The sequence below is a fragment of the Ochotona curzoniae genome, unplaced genomic scaffold (assembly GCF_017591425.1).
Source record: "Ochotona curzoniae isolate NIBS_2020 unplaced genomic scaffold, NIBS_Ocur_1.0 contig_4105, whole genome shotgun sequence".
NCBI lineage: Eukaryota > Metazoa > Chordata > Mammalia > Lagomorpha > Ochotonidae > Ochotona > Ochotona curzoniae.
In genome coordinates, this window is record NW_024466129.1 from 9,779,944 (window position 1) to 9,793,853 (window position 13,910).

A 13,910-nucleotide genomic window follows, 5' to 3' on the forward strand; every position below is an offset into this window, starting at 1 on the left:
CCTATCACTTGATTGGAGGATCCAGAGAGAAAAACATACCTATTAGCTAGTTACAGTGTTGCTGTGTGGAATTACTGTAGGGATCGCCCTTCTTCCTGCCCCCTATTCCTATTCTATATAAGTTTGTGACTTCTTTCAAATAAGCAGACATCCCTCACCACCAGTTTGTCTCTGGAGTTCCTGCTGCAGAACACTGACACCTCACCCCTTGGTGGTCCTGGGGCCTGCTGGACAGAAGCCTCCCGAGACCTGGGTCTGTTGACCAAAGGCCATTTTACCATCTCCTGCTCTCCTCAGGCTTCCTACAGTTAAGAAAAAAAATTCTTGCTGTTTGAATATGATCATTCAGGAGCCAACCCTCTGATACTGATGTAAAACAGAGTTACCAATTACTTTGCTCTTTGCATGGAAACATTGAGATTGAATCAACTTTTCAATGACACTGTTTTACAGATCGTGACAGACACCAGAAAGGAAGCTAGAATTTATGTGCTTCAACTCATCTAGGACAATGTGAGTAAGTTATTGTGAAATACAGAATCTCTTATGCCTCTTGAATGAATTACGTGCAGAAGTTTGGGTGCTTTAGGTATAGCATTTTGCAATTAGCATGTCAATTCATCTGTGCTGCCTTAACAAAAATTCTGCACACTTGATCGTTTATAACAAACAGAAGTCTCTTTTTCCTGGAAGGTGTTGGAATTTGGTGTCTGGTGACAGCTCAGTCTCTGCTTCCAAGATGGTGCCTTGTTGCTGCATCCTCTGGAGGGAGGGACACTTCCACTCACGTGGTGGAAGAACAGAAGAGAGCAAACCCTTGATTAAGTGTCCTAGCTTATCCACAAGGGCCCTGCTTTCAGGGCTCCATCACCTTACATTACTGTCACATGATAACTTTGTCTCAGAATGTGAATTTTGGGTGACATCTTTAGGTCTAGAGGAGCCAGCTGCAATATACATGTCAATTTCTGAGGTAGAAGAATTATCCTGCTTCTGCACCATTCTGTCTACAGATGAGGGCAGCTATGGGTTCCATGTGAAAATACAGGATTCCCTGTTAAATTTTGTGACGAGTCTTATAATTTTGATTTGCCAAGTATAGAAATGCTAAATGCAATTAAGTGGAAACTGCAAACTGATAATTATGTATTTTTTATAAAGTTGAAAGAGGGAAACTCATTGAAGGCAGAATCCTTAATCCTGAGGAAAATTGTAAAAAACTTTTGTAACAAAGCGTAACAGATGATTGCATAACAGAGGTCCTTGGGGGATTCAGTGACAGGCATGGTTCCCAGAGGTGAGCTCAGGACATGAGAAGCAGCATGTGGTTCTGAAGAGAACAAGAGCATTGTTGGATGAGGTTCGCTGTAGAGAATATTTTAGTCAAATAAATAAAACCAACTCAAATCTACTGGGCAGCACTTCCTATATTTATATGCATAAAAATATAGAAACTTATTTACCATGTCCCTTAGACTTCAGCCTTTCATAAATGCTGACTTAACATGAAAGTTTTTATGGGTTATGCCACCATAAGAGATTATTATTTTTAAAAAGTTTCTAGAAAATTGAGTTACAGATAAATTGAGCACAAAAATTTTTGAAATTTATGCATATGGGAAATCTTCAGAAAACTCATGGACAATGCATATAATGAAAACACTGTTCATGATTTCAATTTTTAATACCAAAATAAGCTTTCTTTTAAAAATTCCATTTTCCATGAATTTACCCCTGTATTTCTGTCAGGAAATCATAGTGATATTTTTACTCCCTTGATTGAAACATGGAAATATATGCATTAGGAGAATAATATCCATGCCTTTAGGGGCCTCCCTCCCTTCATCTTTCTCTTTCCTTCTCTGTTCCCTCCCTCCCTCCCAGCCCCTGTTGCTCTACCTTTCAAATATCTAATTTGTAAATAGATCTTATTTTTTTTCAAGGAATCATGATATTCTTCCCAAAAACTGCTGTGCAAGCTTACATTTCTACCAGCAATGAACAGGGGGTCCAAAGGGTTCCAGTTTTCCAGTTTCTCCACATTATTGTGTTGTTACCAGTTTTTTCCATGTCTTTTTTTTCCCTCTTCCCATTTTCTTCCTCTCTTTTCTATCTCTCTTTTTTGATGCTAGTCATGTCACTGTGTTTATTTTAATGCTTATTTTCATCTACCTTAAGGGCAGAAAGAGTCAGAAGGGACATAAGAAAGAAAAGAGAGAGAGATCTTTGACCTTCAAGCCTGTTCCCCCAAAAGCCCACCATAGCCAGGCTGAGCCTGCTGACCCTAGGAGACTGGAACTCCACATAATCACGTGGGAGATAGCACTGGAACATCTGGTTCCCAGGATGCACCAGCAGGGAGCCGGGCCAGAAGCAGAGTAGCATGACTTGAACCAGCACCCTGTTATGTAGGTATCTCGAGTAGGCGCTTATCCCCTGCGCCACATGTTCATTTCTTATCGAAGTTTCGATTTGTATTTTCCTAATGATTAGTAATATTGAGCATCATTTCATTAGCTTCTTGGACATTCATGTATCTTCTTGGGAGAAATTTCAGTTCAAATCCTCTGCACGCTTATAATATTGATTTTCTGTTATTACATTGTGTGAGTATATATTTGGGTCTAAATATCTTGTTAGGTACATAATTTGAAAATATTTTATCCCAGTCATTTGATCCTATTCTTTGTTAGAAAAAAGGCTTCTTATTTTTGTCAAGCCCAGCTTATCTATTTGTTTGTTTGTTTGGGTAGTTGCTTGTTCTGGCATCAGGTGTGAGGGATCATTGCCATATCTACTGCTAGAAATTTTTTCTTCTCTTTTTTCTTCTGAAAGTTTTACTTTGTCATTTAGTTTTTAGGTCTACTTTAATCTAGTTTTGTTTATGGTCTAAGGTAATGATGTAATTTCTCTCTCTTTTTTTTAAAGATTTATGTATTTTTACTGGAAAGGCTGATTTAGAGAAAGGAGCAGAGATACAGAGAAAGATCTTCCATCTGCTGGTTCACTCTCTATGTGGCCACAATGGCTGGCGCTTAGCTGATCTAAAGCCACGACCTTTTTCTGGGTCTTCCACATGGTGCAGGGTCCCAAGGCTTTGGGCTTTCCTCTTCTGCTTTCCCAGGCCACAAGCAGGGAGCTGGATGGGAAGTGGAACAGCTGTGACACGAGCTTGTGCCAACATGGGATCCTGGCGTGTGCAAGGCGAGGATTTAGTGCTGGGCTATCGTGCCATGCCCCAATCTCCTTATTTTATGTAGGCATATGCAGTTTTCCTAGTACCATGTGTTTGACTGTCCTTTCTTCAGGTGCTAGCCTGCTGTGCTTATTGAAAATCACTGGACTTTGTAGGTTGAGTTTCTAGATTTTTGCTCCATAGATGAGTTTTTATGCCATTTCTACAATGCTTTGACTGCTTTAACTTTATACTAACGTTTTAAGCAGAGAAGTATGATTCTGCTATCTTTGTTCTTTTTCAAGATTATTTTGGCTATCCTGAGATCCTTGAAGCCTCCATATGATTTTTAGGGACTTCATCAAATCAGTGGATTGCTTAGTGTATTGTTGACCTCCAAACAATATTGTCTTCCAGTCTGTGAGCACTGGGGCATCTTTCCACTTACTCATGTTTTCTTTCAACAATGTCTTACTGTTGTCAGTAACTATACAAGTCTTCTGTCTCCTTTAATTCCTATATATTTTATTATTGATGCTATTACTAGTAGAATTGTTTGCTTATTTTTCTCTTTATGCTGTTAGTTGTTAGTGTGTAGAACCCAACTGATTTTTCTGTGTCATTTCTAATTTACTATGATGTGTTGTATTTTCCAAATATCAATAGAGTTTCTAAGAAAATATAATCTTCACACAGTAGGTGGGGAAAGCGCACTTGGGAGTATTCATTCTCCTGTTAGAGTATTGGCTGAATGCATAACAGGAAGACAAATAGGGTAAGGTTCTTGTTTTGGGGGAACTCACAAATTGGGAGTGGGCATAGAAACACACGTTAGGTACTACCGATAAGTAAAAACTATGTGCTAGATATATAATGACAAAATGTTTGCAGTGAAAAAAATGTGTGGGGGATTTACCAGAGGTGATGCCTTTGAACAAAAATCTCCACTGTAAGCATATTTTGCATGCTAAACTGAAATGCCCTATGCCAGGAAAGAAGCTGGGGGAGGGTAGCACAGAGCACCAAGGTCCATGCAGGTGTGGGAGAGGATGCAGGCTGCAACACCATGGGCCAATTCAGAGGCCAAGGAGAAGGGTGGGAAGGAAGACGGGAAGTGCAGGGACTCGAGAACAGCAGCCATTGTGTAGACTCTGAAGGTTCCACTGTACTCTGTAGGCGATCATACTTGTATCTAACAGACAACTCTGAATTTAAAATAGGTTTCCTAGAGAGAGGAGTCTGGAGCCAGCAGCCCTTGGGAGCTCCGTGACAGCCTGTCTCACAGGCTTCACGAAGGGTTTGGAAAGGTGAGAATTAACTGATGGGATCTGAGTCCTCATTTTGTTGTGACTCATAAGGCTGAAGGGCCTTGATAGAGGAGTGGGGGAAAGAACAGAAAGGAGGGTGCGAGAAGGGGTAGTGTTTGGAGATTGATGTAGGGGATGATAGCAAGTCTGGCCTCGTTCAGCCTGCTGTGTTTGCTGGCAGAGGTTTTCAGGGCGTGGAGACTCACTCTTGGCAAACACATAAGAAAAGCACACAGTCCTTATCTGCATGGAACTTGTACCTCCTTAGGGGAGCAGATTGACACTTATGAAAGAAATATGAAGACACACATGTTACATTTGGGTATTAGCTGGTGTGCTGCAGTGTGAGAAACTGGATTCATTGAAGTTATAAATGAACAGAAGCCCTTCTTAGAAATGAGCGCATTAATGAAACAAACCAGTCCCTAACAGGCAAATACCGTTTTCTGTGGCAACTAATAAACAGGGTACCAAACAAATGGCAGGTGTATGAGTGCGATTAACATTGTGAGATTTTATCATTGTTCGTAGCCCTCTCTGCACTCTCGAGGAACAGTAGTTTCTGTAAGTGCTACTTGTTGAGTTCTGTACTTAGTGGAGTGTTATGCTTGTGATTATAGAAACAAACTGAAAGTATGTCATTGTAAACACTGAATAAAAAAAAGACAAAGAGGGAAGGTGGGGGAAGGAAGGGTAGAGTGGAAAGTATCATTATCCTCTTAAAACCATATATGAAATACAGGCCCAGTGCAGTAGCTTAGTGGCTAAAGTCCTCGCCTTGTATGTGCTAGGATCCCATATGGATCTCTTCCAGCTCCCTTTTTGTGGCTTGGGAAAACAATGGAGGATGGTCCAAAGCCTTGGGATCCTGCATCCACGTGGGAGACCAAGAAGCAGCTCCTGGCTCCTGGCTCTGGATCAGCTTAGCTCTGGCCATTGCCGCTGCTTGGGGAATGAACCAGTGGATGGAAGATCTTTGCCCCTTCTCTCTGTGGATTTGAATTTCCAATAAAAATAAGTCTTTAATAAAAAAAACTGTATGTGAAATGCATGAAATTTGTTCACTATTTATATATTTAAAAAATTTTAAAAATTAATTTCATTTGTAGAATAGAATCTTCTTTCTGGCTTGCTTTAGGATGCATACATTATACTTACAAATTCCCTGATCCACAAATTAGATTGCTGTATAATACTTGGAAAATATCCTGGGTGTGCACTGAAAAAAAAATGACAACAAATATTACCTCCATTTGGGCATCTATAACGTTGGCAGAATTTTCTAAAAGATGTTCCCTGCTTTAATGTTGCCCTTTTCTTCTGTGGTTACCCGTCTTCCACGGCAGTTGAAGTGTGCAGCCCTTCCTGAGCTCCTGTGACTTAGTTCTGTGGTTTTTCACTCATGATTGCTGTAGTGCCCGGTGAACACCAACACTCCCAACAGGTGTTCTGCCAAATCGGGCACATGGTGAGCCCGTATCAGAACTGTATCTTTTAATTACAGAAATGTTAAAGGAATAGTCACTCAGGTATCACGGATTGGCTTTTCACCTGCTATTTTATAGCGCTATTAACTCAGAGACACCATTACTTAAATGTAATTTTTATTATTACAATTAAAGACTGATTTGATTTTATGAGATCATGTGTTTTTATTTTATGGAAGTTTTATAGTCAAATTCAGGTTAAAATATTGCTCTATATTTAAAATAAAATGCAAGCATGCACAGTATTAAAATGATACTGTGCCTCTCTAGCAAGCCTGATGTGAAAACATCCGTGCACTTCCTCTGGCTGAAGCAAATGTTTCCTGATAAAATGATAATGATAACTAGAGGAAAGCAAACTGACCTCATTCTGTTTGTGCAGTTACAAGTGGTTTGCTGATTAAAGACATCAAGTCTAATTGTCACTTTTTGGGGAACATGAAAGTTGATTTTTCCTTTCAGCTAGGTCTCACAAGGAATTCCTTTGAGTCAGAGTTGGCTTTCATTGCTGTTTTATTGTTTTGTAAGAATTGAGACATGCACGTTTCTGTTGCTAGGGCTTGGGCAGGGGGAGCAGAAGCTGCGTAAGCTCGCGGAGACCTGCTGTGCAGTGCAGGAGTGTGCAGCACGCAGTGCTGCATAGGCTGCCCTGGGTCTTAGGACGGTTCCATGCGAGTTTTTTGGAGGTTGTTTTGCTTTCCTTTGTTTCTGATGGAGGGAAAGAATGTGGAAGAGTATTAGCCCAAAATAGATTAAGCTGTTGGTAAACATGTCCCCTTTAAATTAACTGATGAGGAGGACAAAGAAGATGCTTTGTTGCTGTCAGGGGATTTGTCGTAAGTCTCAGAGTCAAACAGCGAAAGGACCAGAGACTCTGTAACTTCCTGAAGGGAAAGCAGCAAAGATACCATTGGAACAGGTTTGTGGAGTGAATAAAAACTGAATTTGATTCTTCTGTTTACTTTGGCTAAAACTTACTCTCCTTTTTCTCACTGGCTGATTGCTTTTTTCTTTTTGTTTTTATCTTTTTTTTTTTTTGACAGAGAGAAAGTTGGTTTTTGCAACATCAAATTAGCATAGAAACAAACATTATTGCCCAGGAATGTGAGTTCTTTTCAAAGTCCTTAGCACATATGATGAATAAGTCTATGCTTGGTAAGTGGCTGAGGACACATCTCAGTGGCCGCCCCAGCATCCGGCTGGGTTGGGCTGGAGGATAATTAATCTCACTGTCAGCACTGCTCAACAGAGAGATCTTGTTCAATGTGCATGGATAGAGCTGTGGGGCGGGCTGGGCCCCTCAGCAGAGGCTGTGCCTGAATCAGGTACTCAATTCCTGGGCAGAGAGGGGGGCAAAGGAGGAAGAAGAGAAAAAGAAGATAGTAGGCTTATGGGGGACTTTGTTGGGAATCTTTTTTGGTCCTGGGAAGGGAATGTAAAGTACAAAGGAATTCCAAAGGAGGAGGAATGGCTGGAGACCCCGGGGAAACATGATGACCTTAGAAAGAGTTGTTCAAGTTGTTGGAATTGTTTTGGTTTTCAAAAGGCAAGTGTTTGCTTTTAAAAGTGGCATGTGTTGGAGAAGAGCGAAAGAGCCAGGGCTGAAGTTTAACACTGGGCACTGCCATTTTTCTTCATTCAACACTTGTTGTTGTTAAAGGACCAGTTACTTCGGGTAACTAAATGAAGAGCGAGTCATGTTTCCTGTTAGAAGCAGGGGGTTCACAAATGAAAGTTAAAATTGATGATGTGGCGGGGGCCCTGCATACAGTCTTCAGATGTGGTCATGGGTCATACAGTTTCTTTCCAGAATCCTCCAAAGAAGGATACAAATCCTGGTCAGAGACCAACAGGGGTATTTTAAATAGTAGAGTACCTTAAAATGGGGAAAATGGAATTAATTGTTGAATTTTTGTTGATGCAAAAGAACCTTCGAAACCTATGCATATGAGGGGTCTTTAAAAAATTCATGGGAAAGAAACATTATGAAAAATGCATACATGAATGTGAAAAGTTTTTGCACCAAAATAACTGCCTTTTAAAGTTTATTTTCCAAGCTTTTGGAAGCTTGTTGTATAAAGGATTTAACCAGAATTACCTTGCTTCCCCTTCAAAGTTACTAGCATTCTACAAGGACAGCTTCCTTGTCTTGCCCCTTGTTAAGGCCCGCAGGCAGTGGGTCACAGAAAACTGTGGGCAGACACTCTAACTAGTTGGGAGTGTTTGGTGGATGCGCTCATTTTATGGGTCAGCAGTAATCCCCTAACTAGAATGGAAGGATCTGGAAAACAGAGACAGTTATGGGCATGCCAGGACTTTCCTTAGATTCTTTATACTGAATTCACAGAGTGTTTGTATTCCACGGGGAACCATGATAAAGAGAATAGCATACAGCCCAGTACATTTTATTGGCCTATTAAATGCAGTCCATCCCCTTTTCTCGTTACTGAAATTAGTGGAAACTTCACCCTCTTGTTTTCACCCTTGCTTACCTCCTGGATTTACACTGGCCTACTGGTTGGGACTGTATGGTTTTACACTGGCCTTGCTTCTTGTCCTTGGTGACTCAGAATGTTAAACCCTTTACTTGTCACTAAGGATTAGTGATTGTATCACAGCAACTTGTGACTGGCTTTACGGCAAGGGTAGCATGTGAGTGCTCACAGCACAGCACTTTTTGCTGTTTCGTTGCTGTCCCATAGAGTGTCTCTTCTCTGGATGCCTGTAACAGTTATTGGAGCCTGGCTGTTGGTGGGTGGCACAGTTGACTAGCCTGTAACTGAGTTAATTTTGTTTTCTTCCTGGGCATGCATTTTCCCCTTCAGTCAGTTCTAACCAATAGAATTCAAACGGGAGTGTTGTGGATGCTTCTAGTCTAACCGTGGAAACTCCTCCTGGATATTCTGTTCACTCTTCTCCACCTGCCAACTCACACGGACACCCGGGGAACCTTGGGACCCACAGGCTGCAGCTGGCAGAGCCTCCCTGACTTGGATCCCTTAGGTGACTCCATGGGGCACAGCTGCCCCTAATGTGCTCCTCAATGGCCAACCAAAAGCAGAATACCCACACTGTGCTGGCATGTGTGGACTAATAGAATTTTCTTTTGTTAGGCCTCTCAAATTTTGGAAATTGCTGTTACAGGTGCCAAAATTTTCTGAACTAAATCAAGGGTCCCTTGATAACATGGCGGCATCACCATCCCTCATCGCCTAATCAGAAAACACAGGCTGGGATTTTATCGTTTTCTTTATTTTCATTTCCAGATCTACTCCAAAGCCTGGAATTTTTTTTGTTAAATTCTTTTGTTTTACTTTGAGTGGCTGGCATGGTGGTTTGTATAGCAGCTGTTCCACTTCAATCCAGCCGCCTAGTTATGGCCTGGGAAAGCAGTGGAGGATCGCTCAGATCCTTAAGCCTCTGCACCTATGTAGGGGAACTGGAGGAATCTCCTGGTTCCTGGCTTTGGATCAGCTCAGCTCTAGCCATCGCAGCCACTTGAGGGAGTGAACCAGCAGATGCAAGTGCTCTCGCTCTCTCTCTCTGTCTCTCTCTGTATGGGTGCTACCTTCTATCTGTATAATAAAATAAATCTTTTAAAAAATGTTTTAGTGTGAGATGATTTTAGACCTAAAAAAGATTTATAGAACACTTTAAAAATATTTATTTATTGAAAGAACTATATAAGAAGAGGAAGATACAGGGAGGAGAAAGATTTTCTTTGTTTTATTCAGATTTCTTCATTTTTATTGCAAAGTCAGATTTACAGAGAGAGAGGAGGAGGAACAGAGAGAGAGAAATATCTTCCATCTGATGACCTACTCCCCAGGTGACCACAATGGCTGGTGCTGCGCCAATCTGAAGCCAGGAGCCAGGAGCTCCTCCTGGTCTCCCACGTGGGCACAGGGTCCCAAGGCTTTGGGCCCTCTTCAACTGCTTACTCAGGCCACAAGCAGGGAGCTGGATGGGAAGTAGGGCCGCCAGGACTAGACCCGGTGCCTATATGGGATCCTGGTGCATTCAAGGTGAAGACTTTACCCACTAGGCCACCGTACTGGGCCCAAGAGAAAGATTTTCTTTTTTTGTTTGTTTTTAAAGATATTTACTCTCATTTTATTAAGATATAGAAAATTTCCATTACCCCAGAAAGATTCTTTGCAAAGCATGTATCTTTTTTTGTTGTTTTTTTTTTTTTTTTTTTAGTTTTCTCCCATATGCTTTATTGAGTGAACATTGTCTGTAACTTCTGTTTTTAAATTTCATTTTGTAACACAGTTTCATAGGCTCTGGGATTCCCCCACACCCTTTCCCCCCATGGTGGATTCCTCCACATTGTTGTAGTAGTACAGTTCATATCCAGCCATGATTCCCTCATTGCGAGCATGTACCATGCATAAAGTCCAGCATCTTATTGTCCAAATTAATTCAACAGTTTCATTGGAAGACCGTCCCCAGTGCGAAAATAGAGCTGGCAGAATATCATCCCCCCTAGTGTAATGCACAACAAAACATCAATAACAATTTATAACATCATGGAGTTAATTGACATGGTATTGAATAACCAATATGTTAGAAAAATGTAAGTTCTTAACCACATCCTGTGACTACTTCATTGACATTTCAGTTTTAGTTTATACGCAACCAGCTGCTATACACGTTAAAATGGCTATAGAGTACTATTCAGCTGTCTCGTGATTATTTTCGTTTTTATGTTTAGCAGCTTATAGTATTAAAGCATGATATTTACTGAACTTCGTGAATTTTAGGATAGCCCAAATAGGCTTATAATCTTAACAAGGCATATATCAACAGTTGAGGTGCAGAACAGTTTTAGGAGGGGTGTGCAGAGAAATCTTCAATACCTTAGTGAGGAGTAACTGATCCTTGTGTCCTACCTAGTAAGGTATATGTGAGTCCAACCTGACTATTTCCTGTCTGTTCTAAGCTTTCTTTATTGGTCTCTGTGTATCTGTTCTAAATTTTTTTTTGGAGGAGGGGTCTCCGGAGCAGCCCTGATGGTCATTGCAAGAGAGGGTGGGGAGATTTTCTATCCATCGGTCCACTCAAGTGGCTACAATGGCCAGGACTGGGCCAGGCCAAAGCCAGGAGTCAGAAGCCTCTTCCAGCTTTCCCATGGGAGTACATGGCACCTGGGCCATCATCTGCTGCCTTTGCAGACACATTAACAGGGAGATGGATTAGAAGTGAAGCAGCTGGGACTTGAACTGGTGCTCAAATGGTATGCCAGCATTGCAGGTGGTGGCTTAGCCTATAATACCATGATACTGGCCCATGTTGTGTCATTTCCAATGATAGATCAAAGAACTAGGAATGAGTCCTGTGGTTGTGCACCCTTTGAACTCACTCATGCTACTGCTCTCACTGCATCCTATGAACCTGAGCTGGGAAAGGCAATCTCTCATCCTCTCAGTGGCTTGACTGAGTTGATTTGGTGTCAGAACAAGCACATCATTCTATTGTTTGACTTTTTCTCCTGAACCATTATTCTAAAGGGTGAGTCTCATCAGCCTGCTGGCCATGTAGCTAGCCAGTGAGCTGTGAAAGAGCAGCATTCTGTGTGTATGGCCACAGTGCACCTGCCTGTGGTATTCCATTTGTCATGTGAGGAGGAAGCCTGCTATCCCCCTCTCTTTCACCTATCGTATGTTCACATGTAGTTGAACATGAAGGGTAGGGAGGTACTGAGGTGGGGGGTGGAAAAGCTCAGTCATAGGGTGCTGCTGGAGAGGCCAGTGTGAGCAGGAAGTTTGCCCAGATTGCACAGAGGGAAGAGAGGGAGCACATGGCAGGAAAAGAGAGAGACATGCAAGGCAAGATGTGTGCATGTTAGAGAGGACCTTCAACAGACATTTCTCTTGATGGTGCTCAGCCTGGAGAGCTATCACAAAACCACAGCCTGGGTGGGGCTTAAGCAATAGAAATTAATTTTCTCACAGCTCTAGAAGGCAGAAATCCACCATGAAAGTGTCAGGGCAGCCGGTTTCACCTGAGACCTCTTTCTGACTTCTGCCTGTCTTCTCGTGTGATCTTCCCTCTGTGCTCCTGTCCTAATCTCCTCTTCTTGGAAGGACACTGGTTGTATTGACTGGAGCCCACCTACGTGTATGATCTCATTTTTGCTTAATTACCCCTTTAACGATCCCATCTCCAAATAAAGTCACATGAGGGGTTTAGAACTTCAACATGGGAATGGGGTGGGGTGACAATTCAGTCCGTAACAGCCTGCCTTAAATATAACCGTTTACAGATTGGAGCCATATAGCCTGGCCTGACAAGTTTTAAAGAGGAGCAGGAGTCTTTCTGGCCTGTTGCATAAAGCTTGCCTGAAGGCTTAGATACTGGGACAAACCCAGAAATCAGTAATGACCTCGGCCGACATGTGCTCTTTATACGTGTGAAGTATTCAAAAGTCTGACCTGGAGTCACACTCTGCATTCCCATTTGCACCTGGAATAGCACATCAGAAGGGAGATCGTGGGTTCCTGGCCTTGGGTCGGCCCCAGTCCAGGCTTATAACTGCACAGTTCCCACCTAATTACTATTTTGACTTACAGTTTCCTGAAACCTGGTTATTAATTATATCTGCCCTTCTTACCTCATAGATTTTCATGAGCATTGAAGAGTGTATATAGTGAAACCTTTGGCTGTTATTGAACTTTAATAACTTGGTTTAGCTCTTCATTTCTGTGAATATTTATTCACAGCTTATTATTTCCTAGTAGGCATTAGAGATATGAAGTTGAAGAAGATGAAATTTGTCTTCAAGGCAAGGGTAAAACAAAGTCGAGATGACCTCATACACAGAGCCTTTCAGAAAGGCAGAAATGGACAAAGGCATCAAGGGGGATGCGGGCCTCAGCTTGGCTGAAGATAAGTATTCTGGTGCACCAAAATCTGAATAAAATCTACTGAAGGTGTAATTCCTAGAGGTTATATGTTTTTTTTGGTTAAGGATTTATTTATTTTTATTGAAAAGTCAGATTTATAGAGAGAAGAAGAGACACAGAGAGAAAGATCTTCCATCTCCTGAAAATTCTGACATTGTGTAAATAAATGAAAGAAGTTTCTCCAATAGGCTCAGACTTGGTATGTGTTTGAACGGGAAGACATTTTGTTGCATAATGTCACGATCTCCAGATGCATCTGTAGAATCAATTCGATTCCAATAAAAATCCCATCTATATATCTGGAAACTGGTAGATTCTAGAATTGGTATGGAAATATAAAGGGCCAGCAACAGCAATGGCCATTTTGACGAAGAAAAAAAATGGTTGGAGGATGACCCCTTTTTGTGAATATCCAAACTTCTGTTAGATTAATGTGCCTAACAGTTTTATGAAGACCATGTGTTGTATAGTGTGTCACCCAGTCTCATGAGTGTCCTCTTTGTTATTTTGCTTTTACCTTTACCAGTCAGCTCAGGCTGCTCTAACAAAATACTGTAAACTGCGAGGATTGAGGAGCGGGACGTAAACAACTGAGCTTTATTTTCTCATAGTTGTTGAGGATGGAAGTGAGTACACTTGGCTCACAGTAAGGGATGCCCCAGGGATTGCAGCCTGTCATCTTTTAACTGTGTCCTTCCACAGCTTTTCCTTGCTGCTCAAGGCCAGAGGAGAGTGAGTTGGGCTTGGTGGTATCAGACTGGAGCCCTACCTTTACAACTTCACTTCAACTGAATTGCTTCTAAAGAGGCACCATCTTCAAATACAGCCAAACTGGGCTTAGGGCTTTAACACGTCAAGTTGGGAGCCTGCCGATGTGTTGTCCACACTACTTCGCACACTTCAGTTGGAATTGTTGGCTTCATAAACTTTAATTTTTTCTCTTCTTATCCACGCATCTAAGGCTAAATATTTCTCTTCGAGTGGTGGGAGAGCTAGTGTTCTCAAATTTTGGTATATGTTGCATTCATTATCA